We start from the raw sequence: 17,486 nt of genomic DNA on the forward strand, positions 1-17,486 counted from the left end.
CAGAGTTTTCTTGTAGTGGATCTGCAAATAAAATAACTTAATATAACAAGTCAGCATTATTTTTCATACTGACTTATGCAAACACCATACCGATTGAAGAATAGTCTTTTTTAAACATTTCTTAAATTTTTGCTCTGTAAACACAGCCACAATATTGTAATTTCAATGCCAGATCATCACTTAATAGGTTTCTTAAACATGCGATACCTACACAGTAAGTAAAAATGTAAAACTTGACTTTTCTTTCATGGAGATTTTAAGAGAATTGTACTAATCAAAGACAGACGCGAATCCTTGAGATGTGAAAGAAGGTAGTTTTTCTCTATGAACGTATACAGGGTGATCAGCGAAAAAGCCCTGATTTCAAAGTTAAATATCTCAATAACAAAGATCGATAGAATTATGCGGTAAACTGCACAATTATTAGCAAAACAAAAAATGTTACACAAAAGTTAAGAAAATTTAATTACAAAAATCGACAACAGATGGCGCTCTGCACTGAAAATTCTTTTCCTGAAAGGAGTCCGAAAAAAAAAGAACAATAAAATGAAGCAATCTTTGCAATTAGAATTCTTTTTTTTTTTTCAAAGTGTTCACCGTTTGAAGCAATGACGTGGCGCAAACGAAAAATGAAATTTGATATGACGTCTTGCAATGTCTCAACGGGAATGGAATCACATGTAACATCAACGATTCAAGTTCATCGAGAGTAGCGGGATTATTTCCACAGACTCTGTCTTTCAATGCACCTCACAGAAAGAAGTCATAAAGAGTCATATTGGGAGAATACGGAGGTGAATCTATTCCTGTGTCAGTAAAACCAGTCGATACCTGGTCAATCCTCCAACGCTGGTTGATTGCTGACAAATTGTTCAAAAGGTTTAACGTAACGTTCAGTAGAACATTGAAATGGTTTTGAAAACTGCGACGTATTGCCGTAGGACTGTGTTGTAATCGGCAAAATTCCAGAACCAAAAACACATTTTTTCTTCAATGGAATACATTATTGCACTTTGTACGCTAGCCTTTTTTCAGTACCCAACTGTCGTACAGATCGTTTAATACTTCGAAGCACTTTTTAAAGGCTTTGATAGGTATTGGGATTTCAGCACCATCTGTTGACGATTTTCGTAACTAAATTTTCCAAACTTTTGTGCACGATTTTTACAGTTTTGCTAATAAAGGCACAGTTTACCACATAATTCTATGGATCTTTGTTGTAGAGATATTTAATTTTGAAATCAGGGCTTATTCGCTGATCACCTTGTAGGTATGTTCCCTATAGAAATCCACATTTTTCGTTAGATCTTGACCAAATTTGGCAGGGAGGTACTCGGCCACCCGAGAAGGAACGTAAAGGGGGGGGGGGGGGGGGAGGATTCAAACGTCTAAAAAAAAAGAAAAAAAAAAGAAACGTTCGAATTTTAATTTTAGGGCCCGAAAATAGCATTAAATGGCTTTTTCTGCCAGAAATAATTATCCGATCAGTTCAAATTTAGTGCCATTCAAAAGCCCACGAAAAATACCCCTGAAATTTATTTAACTCCATTGAATTTCAAAACCATTACGAAGGGTGTAAAATCACTAGGAAAAATTTAATAGCATTTTTAAGCCTAATACAACAGAATTTTATACCGGAAAATTATCGTTTGCTCGATCTCATTTAAATTAACATGAATAAAACCATTCAGAAGGTTGCCACCTTTTTTTCCTCGAATGTGACTAAATAAAATTTTGCGAATTAATCATTACACGTGGGACAATTAGACTATTTTTCCGACTATTTACGCATGTAAAGAGTCTTTCAATAAGAACCGGTAAATATTGAAATTGGAAAAAATAAGCTGTGTGTGGTATTCACAAAATTCCTTTTTTATTTAGAAGACCAGTGCATAACATTTTGCATGGCATATTACACTAATTTCTACCATGGATTCTTTCAGTAGTACGGATCCGACTGATGCAATTTACAATAATTCTGCTGCATAGATCTGGGGAAAAAAATGAGCGATGACCTCGATTATGTTGCCTTTAAGGGCAGTGGTCGACTACGACTTATTTGTACCGACCTGTGACTTCTCGAAAACCCACAAGAAAACGTATATCTTGGTCAAATTGTACAAACTTTGTGACCAGTTTACGTCACCTCTGCAAGAGATAACCATTTCCTCATATCAATCATGCATAATGTGACTCAATGAGACCCTCTGTGTGGCATGTAGCACCGTCTTGCTGGAACTACATGTTGTTTACGTCCATATGTTTTAGTTTGGGCATAAGAAATCAGTTGTCATCGTTCTTCAGCGCTGACTGTTGATGGAAATGTCCTTATCAACTTCTTATTCAAGAAAGTGATGACCAATGACGGCACCAGCACACAATTTGCACCTAAGAGTAGCTCTTTGTGGATTCAAAGTCACCCGGTGAGCCTGTCCCATATACGACTGTGAAGGACTATTACATCTGTCGTAAAATGGACGCAAGGCAGCATTTCTAACACAAACGAACACTCATTTAGTACATTAGACAATAAAGTTTAATTTTTGCACATGCTGCACGATCGAGCCAACTTGTCATGGTGATTTAATATCATTGATTGAATAATAAACTGTAGATTAGACAGACCGTCACCCAAACAACATAAAACGTGCCGCTTGAAAGACCCTGGTTATGAGTAATGTAGGGATGAAAGTAAAAAACTTGTTAATCTAGATAAAGTTATTTAATTATGTTTTTTAATAAGCAAAAAAATAATAATTTTTTCAATAATTATTTTTGAATGAAATGGGGTTGTAACTTGTTTGGATAAGCGTTTCAGTGTCAGTTTTAGACTTCTCAACTATAGCGAAAATTCCCGAGTCGATTGTTTTCACACAGCAGCAATTTTTGGAATGGAGTTTTTTACTATTTATTTTTAGTGTTAAGTTGTAAAATAGAGCAAATAATAAACTTAACATTTTTAAAGTTACTGTCGTGTGTGGGATGCTTTGCGATTTTCGGAAAAAATCATCAACTTTAAATCCATTTAACAGTGTGTTGTTGTTACCAATAGCCCTGGTGTGGGAGAGCCTAAACCAGGTATAAAAGGTCCCGACGTGCTAGATCCTCGAAAATGAGATCCTGCTTATCGCACAGTTGCCTCCAATACAAGCAAGAAGATGAGCAGGATTTGCAGGAAGGGAACATAAACAAGGAGAAAATTCATCTCCCCGTTAAAAACCTTCAAATACTTTAAATGTTCACTGCTGAATCAAACTATGGCCGATTTAAGATGACGAGGACCACTGCAAGACATCTACAAACCAGAACTCTTGACAGCCTACCACTGATGGGCATTGAAGTTAAGTCAGTCTTCTGCCCTTGTAGACCCTCACTAAAGAGAAGCTGCATTTCACCCTAAGTCAAATGGTCCGTACAGATATTCATTTAAAAGTGTACCTGATTATAGCATGCAAAAAAAAAAAAGAAGAAGAAATCCATAATGCTTTTGACACGATTCTTACTGATACCTACGTGAAAGACCCCCTGAGTCCAAGCATAACCACCATAATTACCCATCAAGTCCCACCTTTTGGTTTCTTTCACTTTTCGACTATCCCCAGAAAGAGAGTATTATGTTAGCCATCAGCATTCTATTAGGAGTGAGAGAGATGCAAAGGTTAACACAATGACTATTTGGAGCAAGTTGGGAGACAAAAAATAGTTTTTAAAATCATCAAAGTCTATCATTGTTATTTGGAGGTTGATTTAAAAAATTACTCATTTTTCGAAAAAAAAACAGAGTTTAGGGTTCACTAGTATGATCCCCATGTCCAAATGTTTTCCCATTGATTAAACAAAAAAAAAAAAAAAAAGAAGAAATAGAAATATTAAAATCATCGCACTTTGCATAGTCAGAATTCAGAATCGTATCTGAGTTCTTCAGTAAAGAACTTCGCATATTATTCAACTTGCATTCACTGATATAATTGAGTAGCCTTCCTGCTACTTTAAATTATACGCTATAGGTATTACACGAGAAAATGTTTGCCTTAAAAATGCTGTGATCACAGACCGACTTATCAGGAAATTGATCCCGGGACCTTAGAATGAAAGCTGGACGTCCTACCAACTGAACTATTTGGTTCTCCCTTTGAACTAATACAGGCAAAAGTTAGAAAATTCACCAAACAAATATATCCTCGTTTTTGTGATCATCAAAAAATAAAAAATAAAAATATGCTGAACGTAAACTTTTTTTATTTATTTTTTCACTGAAAACCTGGAACTCCTCATAAAAATGGTTCCTTACTTTTAAAGCTCGATAAAATTTTAAGAAAATCATAGCGTTCTCATTAAAAAATTCTTTGAGAAACCACATATATGGTATTTCTGTAGATTTGATGTATTAGGAGTGATAAAAGTAGTAACAAATTGAAGAGTCTAGTCAAAATGTAACTACAAAGATTTTTCAATAACATGGTCTCGAAATCATTTAGTTTTTGTCTTGTAAAAGGTTGTGTTTCTTTACCAGCTATATTTGCATAAATTTTAACGTAAAATGACAGTTCAGTAATAAATGGGTCTGCACTTGCACATAACGCGTAGTCTTTAAAGAAAGGAAGAAAGAAAAACGTCATTAGTAATACATTTTCTGGATGTATTTCAGTAATTTCATTGCGTTTTGTAATTTATTCAAACGTAATGGAATCTCTCTTGCCTAATATTTTTACTGCGCTAATAAATTCAAGTGTGGATATTAGTTTTGCAAACTGATTTTTCAATCAGCATGGACAGAGCTTCAAGAAAGACAAACATCGAAACATTGCAACTGTTAGATAGTTTCCGTAAAAAATGGTAAATTCAGTAAAAAAAAAAAACTTATAAAATGTTTTCAAAAAGTTAATACAGAAATTTGGGCAAATGTTGGTACCATGAACAAAATATAATGGGTTTTTATATATATAAAGTTCAAATCTGCTGGTAAATTATAACCGTAATCATAATTGCCAAAGAAAATAAAAGAAAAGAAAGACAGCATCAGAGAAGTTGATACTTCAATTTCAGCTACAAAGGCTGAAATCTATGTATTAGATCTGTGTCCTTGGATTTAACCTGAAAACCTAAAAGCAAAGTGTTTTTCATTATTTTTAGTGACTTCTTGATGGTTGAAATTGTAAGGATTTTCTTATAAAGAGGAATATTGAATTGGTCACAAAAAATAACATGACTGTTACTAACCGGAAAAGTTAAAAAAACGTTGCTTGGTAAATAGTTTAGACAGTAATATTGTCAAAGGACTTTTATAAACAACAGAATGTACGAAAACGAAACTGCTCATGTTGAGTAAAGCAAACTATAGTTCAAAAGATCATAACACAAGATTTCAAAGTGAGAAATTTTGAACTTGTACTGTAGAGATTAACTTTTCATTTCTTTACTTTTTCTAAGTTATAAAACTAAATACAAGAATTCTCAAGATTTTCCAGAACTTCATATGGTGAAGAAAAAGAAGAGGAGGGGAGTTCCTAGACCCTTTTTAAGAGCTAGTAGTAATGACGTTATTACCAAATATAAAAATTAAAAAAATACTGAAATTGTCCGAGGAAGTTTTATTTGAGGAAACAGTTTGCTTTTAAATAATGCATTTACCCCATAGAAGAAACTGAATTTGAATTTAAAGATAAAATGAGAGTTAAATGTAAGTCTCTATTTTTGAGAATATTGCAACCAAGGGTTAAACTGATACACTATCAAAAGTGTAAAGTTAACAATGTTGTAATTTTTAAAAAATTATGCACAAATATCAAGCTTTATTCAGTACGTTATCGCCCTGTGCTAATTCTGTATTAGCTACCAGTTTGTTTGACACTCTTGGCTTCCGAAAGAGGTTTTCCGCCTCCAGCTCAGTCACTCAGATGCCGGGCTGATGAGTGCTAATAGGCACGAAAGTGCAGTCCTCGGCTGGAATTGACTGAGCTGGTGATGTATTTCATGTATTTCTGCCTTAGCCCTGACTACAGCGTGGTAACTTACTCAATATTATACAGTTTCATGAAAAAAAAATATTCATCAAGCGACCAACATAGATTAGGGTTTCTAACTCCCCCCCCCCCCTAGAATGCTCACGTGAGATCCATCACCCGTCTTTTCTTTTCTTCATCATATGAGTTTAATACAAATATACATTACACCCAATTTAGCATTGCTACGTAAAACTTGGCTTTTCACATATTATTATTAGAACGCATGAAAACTAAAGAGCAATGAAATAAATAAATTTTTTTATCTTTTATTTTATTGAGGTAATCTGGGATCTAGGTGAGGTTAGCGTGTTCCTCCCATCCATACGTTTTAAAAAATGGCAGTGTTAATTATTACTTTTGGAACTATTAAACTAAAATAATGATAGCTTTTTTTGTCTCTTGTATACATTCACACTCCCGTTGAAAAATTTCTACTCCTACTTGGGAGGCTTGCACTCTGGTTGAGAACCGCTAGACTAGATGATGTTACTTCCAGAAGTTACCTTCAAAGTAAACACAACTTTCAATGTCATCAAAAATTCAAATTTCCTTACGAATATTTGGACGCAAACCCTCTGTTTTTTAACTTCATATCTCTGCATTTGATTTCACTTTTTCTACTTAGCATAAAACACATTCGTCATGTTTGAAAAAATACTCACTAATGTTGATTTAAACATGCAGTGCAGCTCTTGGTCACTAGTACTCTTTTTATGTGATATTTAGAATGAAAAAAAAATAATCACCTGAAATTTATGAGGAAGTTAAACTTCTATGAACGCATAGAAAACACCTGACTGCCTCTCTAGATTGCGAAAAATTCAATTACTCTGAAACAAGGTAAAGTGAAAACAGTTTTATTTTTAAATTCTTCGTTTTTAAATTTGAAGGGAAAGAGAAATCTCAACAACTAAAACATCAAAATTTACCGATTCAATTATTTCAACACTCTATTATGTATACTATATAAAAGATGCACTTTTCCATTTCATCACGAGTATTAACCAAGTATTATCTGCAATATGCAAAATTTCATTTCTTTTACCACTGCTATTGTAATGAATCACAAAAAATGCTTTTGTTTTGCACTTTTATTCATCCTTCTACAGGTAAAGTGTTTTTAAAAACTAATGCAGCAGCTTAAATAATTATGTTTCCTTAACTCAAATATTTTAGTTCAGATAGTATTACTTTCTGAGTTGTTTAATAAATTAATTTACTATATTTTAATTTTTTTTTTTTTTTTTTTTTTTTTTAACGAAGATCCAAGCAAAAAATATTTGAAATAAATTTATGTTTATATTGTTTGAAAAAAATATGTTTAAATAATTAATGTATTTTAGTTTGTATATTATTACCTTTTCAGCTGTTTACTAAATTTGTTGTCTTTATTTTTTGATGTTCTACAAACAAAGGTAATGCAGAGTTTGTATTTTTGAAATGCATGCGCGGCGTAAAGAAAAATGTAGCTCATTTTTTTTACCTTATTCAATCCCTCATTAAATCATTCACGTATTCAGTTATTAATTGCATAATTAATTTTAATTCATTCAATAATTCCCTTAATTATAAATTTATTCACTTTTTTCCTTATTCATTCCCTATTTCGTTCACTCATTTTTTTCAAATAAATTAATTTAATTATTATTTTATTTATTTGCTTATGGCATCTTTTTCTTTTCATGTATTCATGCATTTTTTAACTTACTCGGTCTCCTAATCAAAACAGAATGTAAGACATTTCATTAGAAAAACATTTGATTTTACTTTGTCCCATGAAAAAAAAATAATAATAATCAAAATTTGTGTTTTTTAAGTACAAATTCATTAGCCCCTCCAAAAAAAGTTTACAAATTTTTCTTTCTTTTTTGTACTGTATTTTTCAAAACAAGTTTCCAGGGCTTGGCGATAAATTGACGATATATCTCCAAGCTGGAATCATACCTAGCGACTTATTTTCGCTGCCAATTTTGGCGACATTACTGGAGAAATAACTATAAAATTTACCGGAATATAGCAGTATTCTCATCTAGTACGCAGGTTGCTCAGAATTCTTATAGTTAGTAAGTTAGTTGTGAATTAGCTGTGAGTGAGTAATTGAAACAATGAAACAATGCGTTTATTCAATTGTATTTTTCTTTTATTCTATTTGTGAAATATGAATATTTCTTATTCTATTTATGATTTAAACAGTAACTTGATTTTGTTTCATTACAAATAAATTATTTACTTTTTAAAAAGATACATATGTATACATTTTTAGATTGCACGTGAGACGGATTCAAAACGATGCAGTAAGTATATTTTGTAATTGTATTTTATCTACATATTAAGAACATTGCTACTTTGAAATAATATAGTTATTATCATATGTTTGCCACTATTTTAAAAATTGTAATTAAATACTTTATACTTTGCACAATAAATCAAAAAAAGGCATGAATTTCCAAATATGCTACAGTCAAACACCCACCCACCCACACACACACACTCAAATGTATGTAGAGGGTGTCCATAAAGAAACTACCAGTTTTTTAAAGCAAAATTTTGCTTTCTTGATAGACTTTGTTATAAACTGAAGAGCTGAAATTTTTTTTCCTAGTTAAATATGAGTAAGTTATACTTGGTGCAATTTTTTTTTTGGATTTCATTTAAGTTTTTAGAAAAAAGGTGATGAACACGGGTTTTGCCTTAAAATCAAAGTCACTATTCTGCAAAATAATTGTGTAAAGTTTTTAGGAATAATTGATGTGACGTTACACGAATTCCGAGTAATAAAACAAAATTTGCTTTTTTTTTTTAAGCACAAATTCATTGCAAATAATAATAATGTTTCAATGCCAGTTTTATTACAGAACACATTTTACTTTCTTTTTTTAATGTAGTTTTTAAAACAAATTTTCAGGGCTTGGTGGTAAATTGGCTAAATTTCTCCAAGTTCGAATCATTTTTAGCGAATAATTTTCGTTGCCAAGTTTGGCGACATTTTGTACTTGAGAAATAACTATAAAATTTGCAATCATTGTTTTAAAAAACTCAATTTGTTGAAGGAACCTTGCACTATGGTTTAGGTGTCCCACCTGCAGTCAAAATTACTTTAAAAACTCAAGTAAAATTCAATTTATATGTTTCAGTACTGTACAACCACAATAAAGTACTTGTTAGTTGCTACTCAAGAAATATGTATCAGAGATCTTTAAAAACGTTCGTATAAATAACTTATATTTTTCAATAATTTGTCTTATTTGTTCTGAAAATTAACTTAAATTCAATACTCAATGACAATTATTGGCCATTCATAAGCAGAGATTGATAAAATAATTGTAAAATCTTAGAGTCAGAAAATTACTTTAGGCCCCGTGACAAGTAACATTTTCATAAGAAAATTTAAAAGAATATTACTTCCGAGAGACTTTAGTCCAGAAAAACTAGTCGCTTAGATACTATACTACTCTACTTGCTCAGTCATTCGTGTGGCCTGGGGCCACGGATTTGTCGGACACTGTTAGTTTTATTTAAGTCGCGTTAGAATAAGCCCATAAAAGTCTGTATACTGGGCATTTTCATTCGTATTATTTCTGTACTCGCTAACGATAGCTAAACTTCAGATACGATGTGTCCCCTTTCTTCTAAATTATTGAACCAAGCTTAGTTAAGCTTTGTGGCGCAACAGATCGGGGAGGGGGGGGGAGCCTACTGTGTCCAACTCAGTTTACGAAGTCGATGATTCTGAAAAGCAAGACAGATGATCTGACTGGGTAATCAACCGATCGCGGTTCCCAAGCACGCTTAGTGATCTTTCATCGAACCACCGAATTTGAGTCGACCTTGCCCAATCTGATAGCTGGACACTGAGCAACCGGGCTTCTAAACTATGGAAATACGTTTCACATTCAAGTCGACTGGGTGGCATGGTGGTTAGGCATTGGCCTTCTGCGCTGTGATCCCGTGTTCTGACCCGAGGTAGCCAGTCGGTGTGTTTTCGAGATGCAAAAAATCGTCAGCGACCATGCCGTATGATTATGCAAAATGTAAAAGATCCCTTGGTTATTCGTTTGGCTTTGAACTCCCTAGGTCAAATTAAATCCCTTGTGATTCCCTAGTCCAAATTAAATCCCTAGTGCGGGTTTGTATCAAAGAGAGCCCAGGTACCTCCATCTGGTGGAAACTGTGCGTCAAAATTACCCGTGCAATTACCATTCGCGCTTTAATGGTGGCACATGAAAGACAGGATGCCGTATCGGGGGAACGCACTAGGTCTGCTAAAGGCTAAATAGCCTAACGCAGCCCCATTAGAAAGAAAGAACGAAAAGTTTCACATTCGAATTTACTTTCTTAAAAACGGAGCAGCAGTGCAATACCTTTCCGCTACTTAACACTAGAAAGATAGAGGTTGCTTGCGTGGCCCATCTCATAGCTTTTTTATTCAAAAAATCGAATAGCAGCCTACTAAGCGAAATAAAAGTCCTTACTTTTCCAAAAATGATCCCATTTGAGGCCTTATTTAAACGTGTAGTCATTAGACTGATAGCAGGGTAAATATTATTTATACTACAAAAATGGACTTAATAATAAAAACAGAGAATTTTTTCCTTTTTTTTTTTTGTATTTGTTGAAGCATTAAAAAGGGTCATTTATTTAGTTTTTCCTCTTCCTTCCTAGTTAAGCAGTTGAATTTAATTCCAAATGCAAAACTTCAACCAGCACAGTTCCAGAAATCACTTTTCAAAAGAGAAACTAAAACTTTACATTTTTGCAGTGCCTCCCCCCCCCCCCCTCCATTTAGTTTTGACTCAGTCTTTGAAGAAGATGTGCGGTGCCAGTAGACTAATTCTGTAATAACTAAACTGTAGAAAGAATTCTCTCAAAAATCAGGATGGAACTCACTGGACCCATTCGTATTTCTAGGTAGGAGAAAGGTGTGCACACTGCACATGTGTACACGGCAAACTTGTGAACAGAGGATGTTTTACTTAGGTAACTTCAAGCAAAAAATCTCGAAAAATTCTCGAGTAATGGCCGTACCAGTCCTGCTTCTTGGCAAAAATTTTAGAGCAAAGATACCTTTTTTGTTTCTGTGGTCCAAATTTCTTTTTTTTTTTTTTTTTTTTTGAGCAGGCGCCATGTGTAATTTTATCAGCCTCTTACTCGTGAAAACATAGTTTAAACTAACTGTTAAGCTAAACTTATGTATTGAACACCATTATATGAACATGCCAATAAATTTTCGACTTTGTTTAATTTTTTTTGTTAAATTAATATTTTTCTTTTTTTTTGCAAATATTTTCTAAGATAAAATGTTGTGACACTTGTGAACACAACGTCTTGGGGCACATGTAAATGGTTCTCATATCCTATCCGTAATCTCAATATTAGTGCAACGTATTGTAAGTGGTAAAAAAAGTGTGTACATATTTATAATTTCTTTTTTTCTATAATCATATTATAAATGTGTTTCTTAATATTATTTTTAAATGTTTATTTTTTTTTAGTTTTTATTTTGAAAATATTTTGTAACTAAATAGTTGGTCTACAATGAAGTGCGGACTACTTACAGCAAATAAAAATACAAAGAATAATTGCTCAAGTTGAAAAACATTTTAAAATACATTATCATTCTCTGTATAAACCTTAAAGGCAATACCTAATTAGAATAATCTTAACATAATTTTAAAAAAGTATTTTTATAGTGTAGTCTTATAAGTTTTTTTTTTTTTTGTGTGTGTGTGTGTGTGTCCATCCAGTGATTAGAACAGACTGGGAAACTTTAAAATTGACAGTCAACGTTAATATATTCGGATTTTTTTTTCTATGACACAAATTACTGCACATATTAAACTGACGTAGTATGGATAATAAATTCTTGAATGTAATAGGTGCATGCGCATATGTTTCATATTAGAGAGTTTTTCCTTAAAATGTGACGCTTGTTCTTCAGTTTTCAATCATGTTTGTACGTTCCGGTTCAGATGTGCCCCTCTAAAAGAAACACGTGAACAAGTAAAAAAAAAATTTTAATATCATAAAGTAAACAAATATGTTTTTTAAAGTCTCAAAGTAAACTGTGACACAAAGAAAAGACTATTCAATTGTGGGGACATTTTAGAGATTAAGATTCATGCTGACAAATGTTGATGATCTGAGATTGATATTTTTCAATCTTAAGTTTTTTGAACGTGCATAAAAAATGGTAAAAATTGTGTATTGGAATCGTATTTTTTCAATTTTCTCCTTATACAGCATGTGGGAAACCAGTAAGAGGTCGAGTTATCGGAGGTTTTGAAGCAGAAGTACAAGATTTTCCTTGGCTGGTAAGTAAAGATGATGGTTGGTACAAAATAATAATAATAATAATAATAATAATAATAATAATAATAATAAAACTATCAAAAATAAAAATAATAACTAAAATATTAATAAAACTAAAACTAAAAATAATAACAATAATAATAATAATAATAATAATAATAATAAAATAATAAAAATAAAAAATAGGTAATAGTAATAAAAATAATAATAAAAAAAAGTAAGAAGAATAAAGGTAAGAATAATAATAATAATAATTATTATAGTAATGAGATTAATTTTCATAATGATACAAAAATAATAGTAATAATAGTAACTATAAGAATATTATTATTATTGTTGTTGTTGTTGTTGTTATGTTATTCTCTTGTGTCAGCTAGACCGGCCATTTGGAGTGCGCTGCTTCACTTTTCCAACTGTTGCGTAATTTGGCCTTTTCTTCATGCTTGTCGTTAAACTTGCAGACATTTTAGCTGTGGAGAAATAATTCCAGGTACCTCAGGGGTTTCAAATTTATGAAATCTCTCTGATTTAAGATTCTTAAATGCGCAGCTTTTGCATCCGCGATCTAATGCTTGTCTTCGATAACAGACTTATCTTAGTGAAATTAAAAAGCAAAGTTTTTTTTTTTTTTTGGTTACGTACTGGTCCATCTTTTGAAACACTTTCTGTCTTTTACCAGTAAGCAAAATCTGATTTGTAATTTTAGAATCCTCACTACTTCCTTATTCGCATTTTAAACGATCGATGTTTTTAATAGCTGAAATGAATGACGGTGCACATCCACGTACGTTCGATAGAAGTAATTCTTCTGAAATACTCAGCTTTCAGATACTTTCTTGCACCAGTAAAAATATGGTAAAAATAAAGAACAGATAATTTAAATTAATAGAGAAATGTATTGTTTTTGTTTTCTTATGAAATTTAAACTGTCATAAGTTATTGCATCCGTTCTGTTGAAACCTCGAAAAAATATATCACCAATAACAATAAAAAGACATCGGTTGAAAAATTCATTTTGGCTGCCAAATTTGATCTTAAGCAAATCCTTTTCGCCCAGAATGAGCAATCTTGGAATCCTTCGTGCACAAGTTCCAGTTGCACTTTTTTTTTTTTTTTTAAGTAATCACGATTACTTGTTGTTTTCATTTGACCGTAGTTCAAGTCCTATCATTTCTGAAGTCCACTGGCCTCCACGCTCTAAGGTGGCTGCAGCGGCATTGGACTCCTCCATCTTCTCGTCCTCGTCCTCGTCCATGTCCCCGAAATCGACTTCATTTATATCCGACCATTTTACAATTTTCTTTAGACGAAGCAATATGCAGCACACAACATCTCGAATCCAGCCTGAGGCATTAATTTAAATTTTGTCATCTTAAATTCAAATTATGTGTTTCTCAACGATGCTTACGATAGGAGCCATTTGGTAGAAACAAGAAATCCAACGATCAGTGCCCTATCGTAGTTAGTGGTTGCGAAAAACATAACTTGAGTTCAAGAAGTCAAAATATGAATTAGGGTAAGAGCACCAGTAACAGACATGCTTCAGACATTACCCTCGGGTTAACTCAATTTGCTGAGCCTTTAAATGTATTTCGACTTTAAAAATTATTTTTCTCTGATGCAACTACATCTCGTCTAACTTTTGGCTGCTTCTGGATCCTGTGAATTAGTTAATTCTATTTTTATTTGAGACAAAAGGACCGACCCCCAGTATCAGACACCGACAATTCTGATGATACCAAGTTGCAGATAAGATGAGCAAAGGATGGGTAATGGACATAATTCCCATTTTATCTTCAAAATGAGCAGAAGTTCATATTTTTTATATCTAAAACCTTATTAAATTGTAATGAACGTGAAACACCGGCAGACCTCGTGGTGTCTGCTCATCACCTTCCCTTGTAAATACCAACTGACTCATAAAATTCACTTTAATAACACTAGATAGTTGCACCGTATTCATGGGTAGCAGCAACATCCGTTTTAATCGCCTAAAATTCTAATTATTTAAGTCCAAACTTACGACTGTCTGTTACCGGATCATTGTCTGTTATTTGTGCCGTTACCCTATTGCCAGAGGCTGTATGCTAGATGTTGTGTGCTGGATGTTTCATTTTTGTTTCGTTTTGTTTTCCTTATTTTAATTTTATTTATTTATTTATTTATGTATTTTTTGAACAAGCTGGAGCGACCAAATAAACTGTCAATTTTGCTTTTATTGCAGGTAGCCATATATGTTTTAGATGTAAAAACAAAACAGTGGCGATTCAATTGTGGTGCAACCCTTATTCATCCAAAATGGGCAATCACTGCAGGGCACTGTGTTCAAAGGTAACGCTTACTTTTTATTGTTGTATGTGTTGGAAATATTGAGAAAATTTTCATTTTGTAGCTATTTATAACAGAAAATCGACTTGCCCGAATAAAAGTGATGTAACCAAAAAAAAAAAAAAAATCAATTTAAGCAAAAAATGGGATTGGGTTCTTTTCCAGTTCTTCTCTTAAACATAAAAGTTTAAAAAAAAATTACTGAAATAAATTACCGATGAACTATTGGTTTTTAGAAGAACACAAAAACTATCCACTAACCGACATTTCTGTTGAGGTGAGAAAGATTGATGTAATTCAGTTTACATCCTGTTTATGGAATTACCAACCTTTTTTAGCAAACACGATTGCTAATAATTTTCATTTGACCGTATTTGATGTTCGGTTCCTTTTACAACCCCACCGTCCTCTGCAGGCGTGACTCCGCTGCTCCTGGTCGGTGGCGTCCATGTCCTAGATACACGCACGCAAATACACACACACATACATACACGCGTCTTTACACACAATAAACACATGCCAACGTGCATACACACAGGTCTACGCAGACAAGTCTACACATACACAACTATACACACGTAAATGCCCAAGAGGAGGGGCAAGAACCGTTTAAGGAAACAAGCAAGTGGGGTAGTAACCAATGAGTAGGGTTCTGTCGCAACTCGTGATTGCGAAACACATATTTTGAATTCAAAGTTTCAGAATTCAAATTTTTTGTCAGAGAGAAGGAGTAGAAATTCAAAATGCGTCTTACCATACACGTAAATCTGTTTCGGAAAACTCATACAGCAGAATGGCAGTGGTTTAAATTATTCAAATTACTTTAAAACAAGTTACAAACACAAGTTGGAGAATATAGGGCAAAGTGAAAAGGTGAAATATTTACTCTGTATTTAGCGCCACCCCATCTGGAAATATTTTAACGACATAGTTGCACGTGTAGTCTATTCCAGTCAGGAAAAAAACACCGCCGAAGATTGAAATTTATAATAATACAAGCAATTTTCAAAAATTGATACACCCATTCTAATATTTGTTGTAAGTCAAAAATTATTTTCATGTTATGAAACAATAAAGTTCTTGTTATTAACACTTTAAATTTGAATTGAGACTTTCTAATATGCGGTGCAGTATTTGTTTAGTTTATATTAAGCTTATGGAATTTTAAATATTTTGCTCAAGTAGTCCAGTACATACGGGGCAAAGTGGATGGGGTTAAGTGACATAGCTTTTTTCGTTTATTCACTCAATCATTTACTAAAACTCTTACGTATTCATTTATTAATTAATTCATTTACATTCCTTCATTTAGTAATTCACTTATTTATTCATACATTCACTTATTTTTTTATTCATTCCCTTTTTTAATCACTCATTTGTTTTCCTTCATACATTAATTTATTAATTAATTAAATTATTCGTTTATATATTGTTCCATTTTCTATTCAATTATTCACTCAAAATTTTATTTACAGACTCATTTGATCAAAAATATTTTTTATAATTAAATAGAAAATATTTCATTAGAAAAATATTTCCTTTTTCACTTTGCCTCATAAAAAAAGTGAAAATTTTCCATTTTTTAAGGCTAAAAAAACTGCCGAAAATTAAAAAATAATGTTTCAAAATAAGTAATATATTAAAAAAATACTTCTGTTATTTCCTCTTTGTACTGTAATTTTCAAAAAAAAAAAAATCCATTTTGTTCATTTTCAAAAAAATTCAATCATCTTAATCATTTTACTTTGCCCCACATCCCCCTACTCATAATCCTCCAAATTATATTTTATATAATTTATCAAATGAGCTTTTATGAAAACTCTATAACTTTAATTATGTATCAAACGTCGTATGTTTTTTCCACCGCTTTAGGCGAAAAATAAACAGACAGCTAACATAGTTGCGCTTTTTGATAAAAAAAACTATGTTTTCAGTTTTTTATTAAGCATTGTTTTAATTTGTGCAATTCCAGAAATAAGGCAAAATATTGCAGTTGGTTAGAGCGTTTCGCTAGAAACGGGTAGATTATGGGTTTGATCTCAAAAATTTCTTAAGTTTCTAACAAGAAAAACTAAGTTGATAGTTACTAAAGCATACCGCAATTCATTTATATATATATATATATATATACATATATATATATATATATATATATATATATATATATATATATATATATATATATATATATATATATATATATATATATATATATATATATATATATATATTTTAGGTTTTGAAACTGGAATCTAAACTTTCACACTCTATTTCAAAATTTTTCGTCACAGCCAATGTATTGAAGATCCAGTCCAAACTGGACATACATACACACGCATTCTGTTTCATTCAGTGTAAGATAATTCTAACTGATCATTTTCGACCAAAGTTTTTACGAATTTCCACCTGTTTCCCGAAAAAAATTAACTAATTTTCCTCAGAGGTGTTTCTGAATTGTTACCACCTGCATTAATAAACTTCTCACTTTTGTTGAAAATGTTTTAATTACCATCCTTAAAAATGTAATTAGCGTTTTTCACAGTGTTTCACCTTTCGCTCAACTGTCGCCAGTGTACACTGGTTGAGCGAAATGCAGGCTTTGGATAGTGTAATTGTGCAAGAATTTCAGAGGAATTAGGTATTCGCTACTAAACTGAAATTTTGTGTAAGCTTTGACTATGTTTGTTAAGATGTTTTGAAAGCTTTCCTGGTAAATCAAAGCGGTGCCTAGTTACATAAGTACATTTTTTCAAAATTCCTAAATTATTACAGAATCTGTTTTTTGTTGGGAAGGTTTTTGAAATCTTTAGAAAGATTGCAGCTTAATAAATTTTGCGCAAAACT

This window comes from Uloborus diversus, chromosome 6, assembly GCF_026930045.1.
Source record: "Uloborus diversus isolate 005 chromosome 6, Udiv.v.3.1, whole genome shotgun sequence".
Taxonomy (NCBI): domain Eukaryota; kingdom Metazoa; phylum Arthropoda; class Arachnida; order Araneae; family Uloboridae; genus Uloborus; species Uloborus diversus.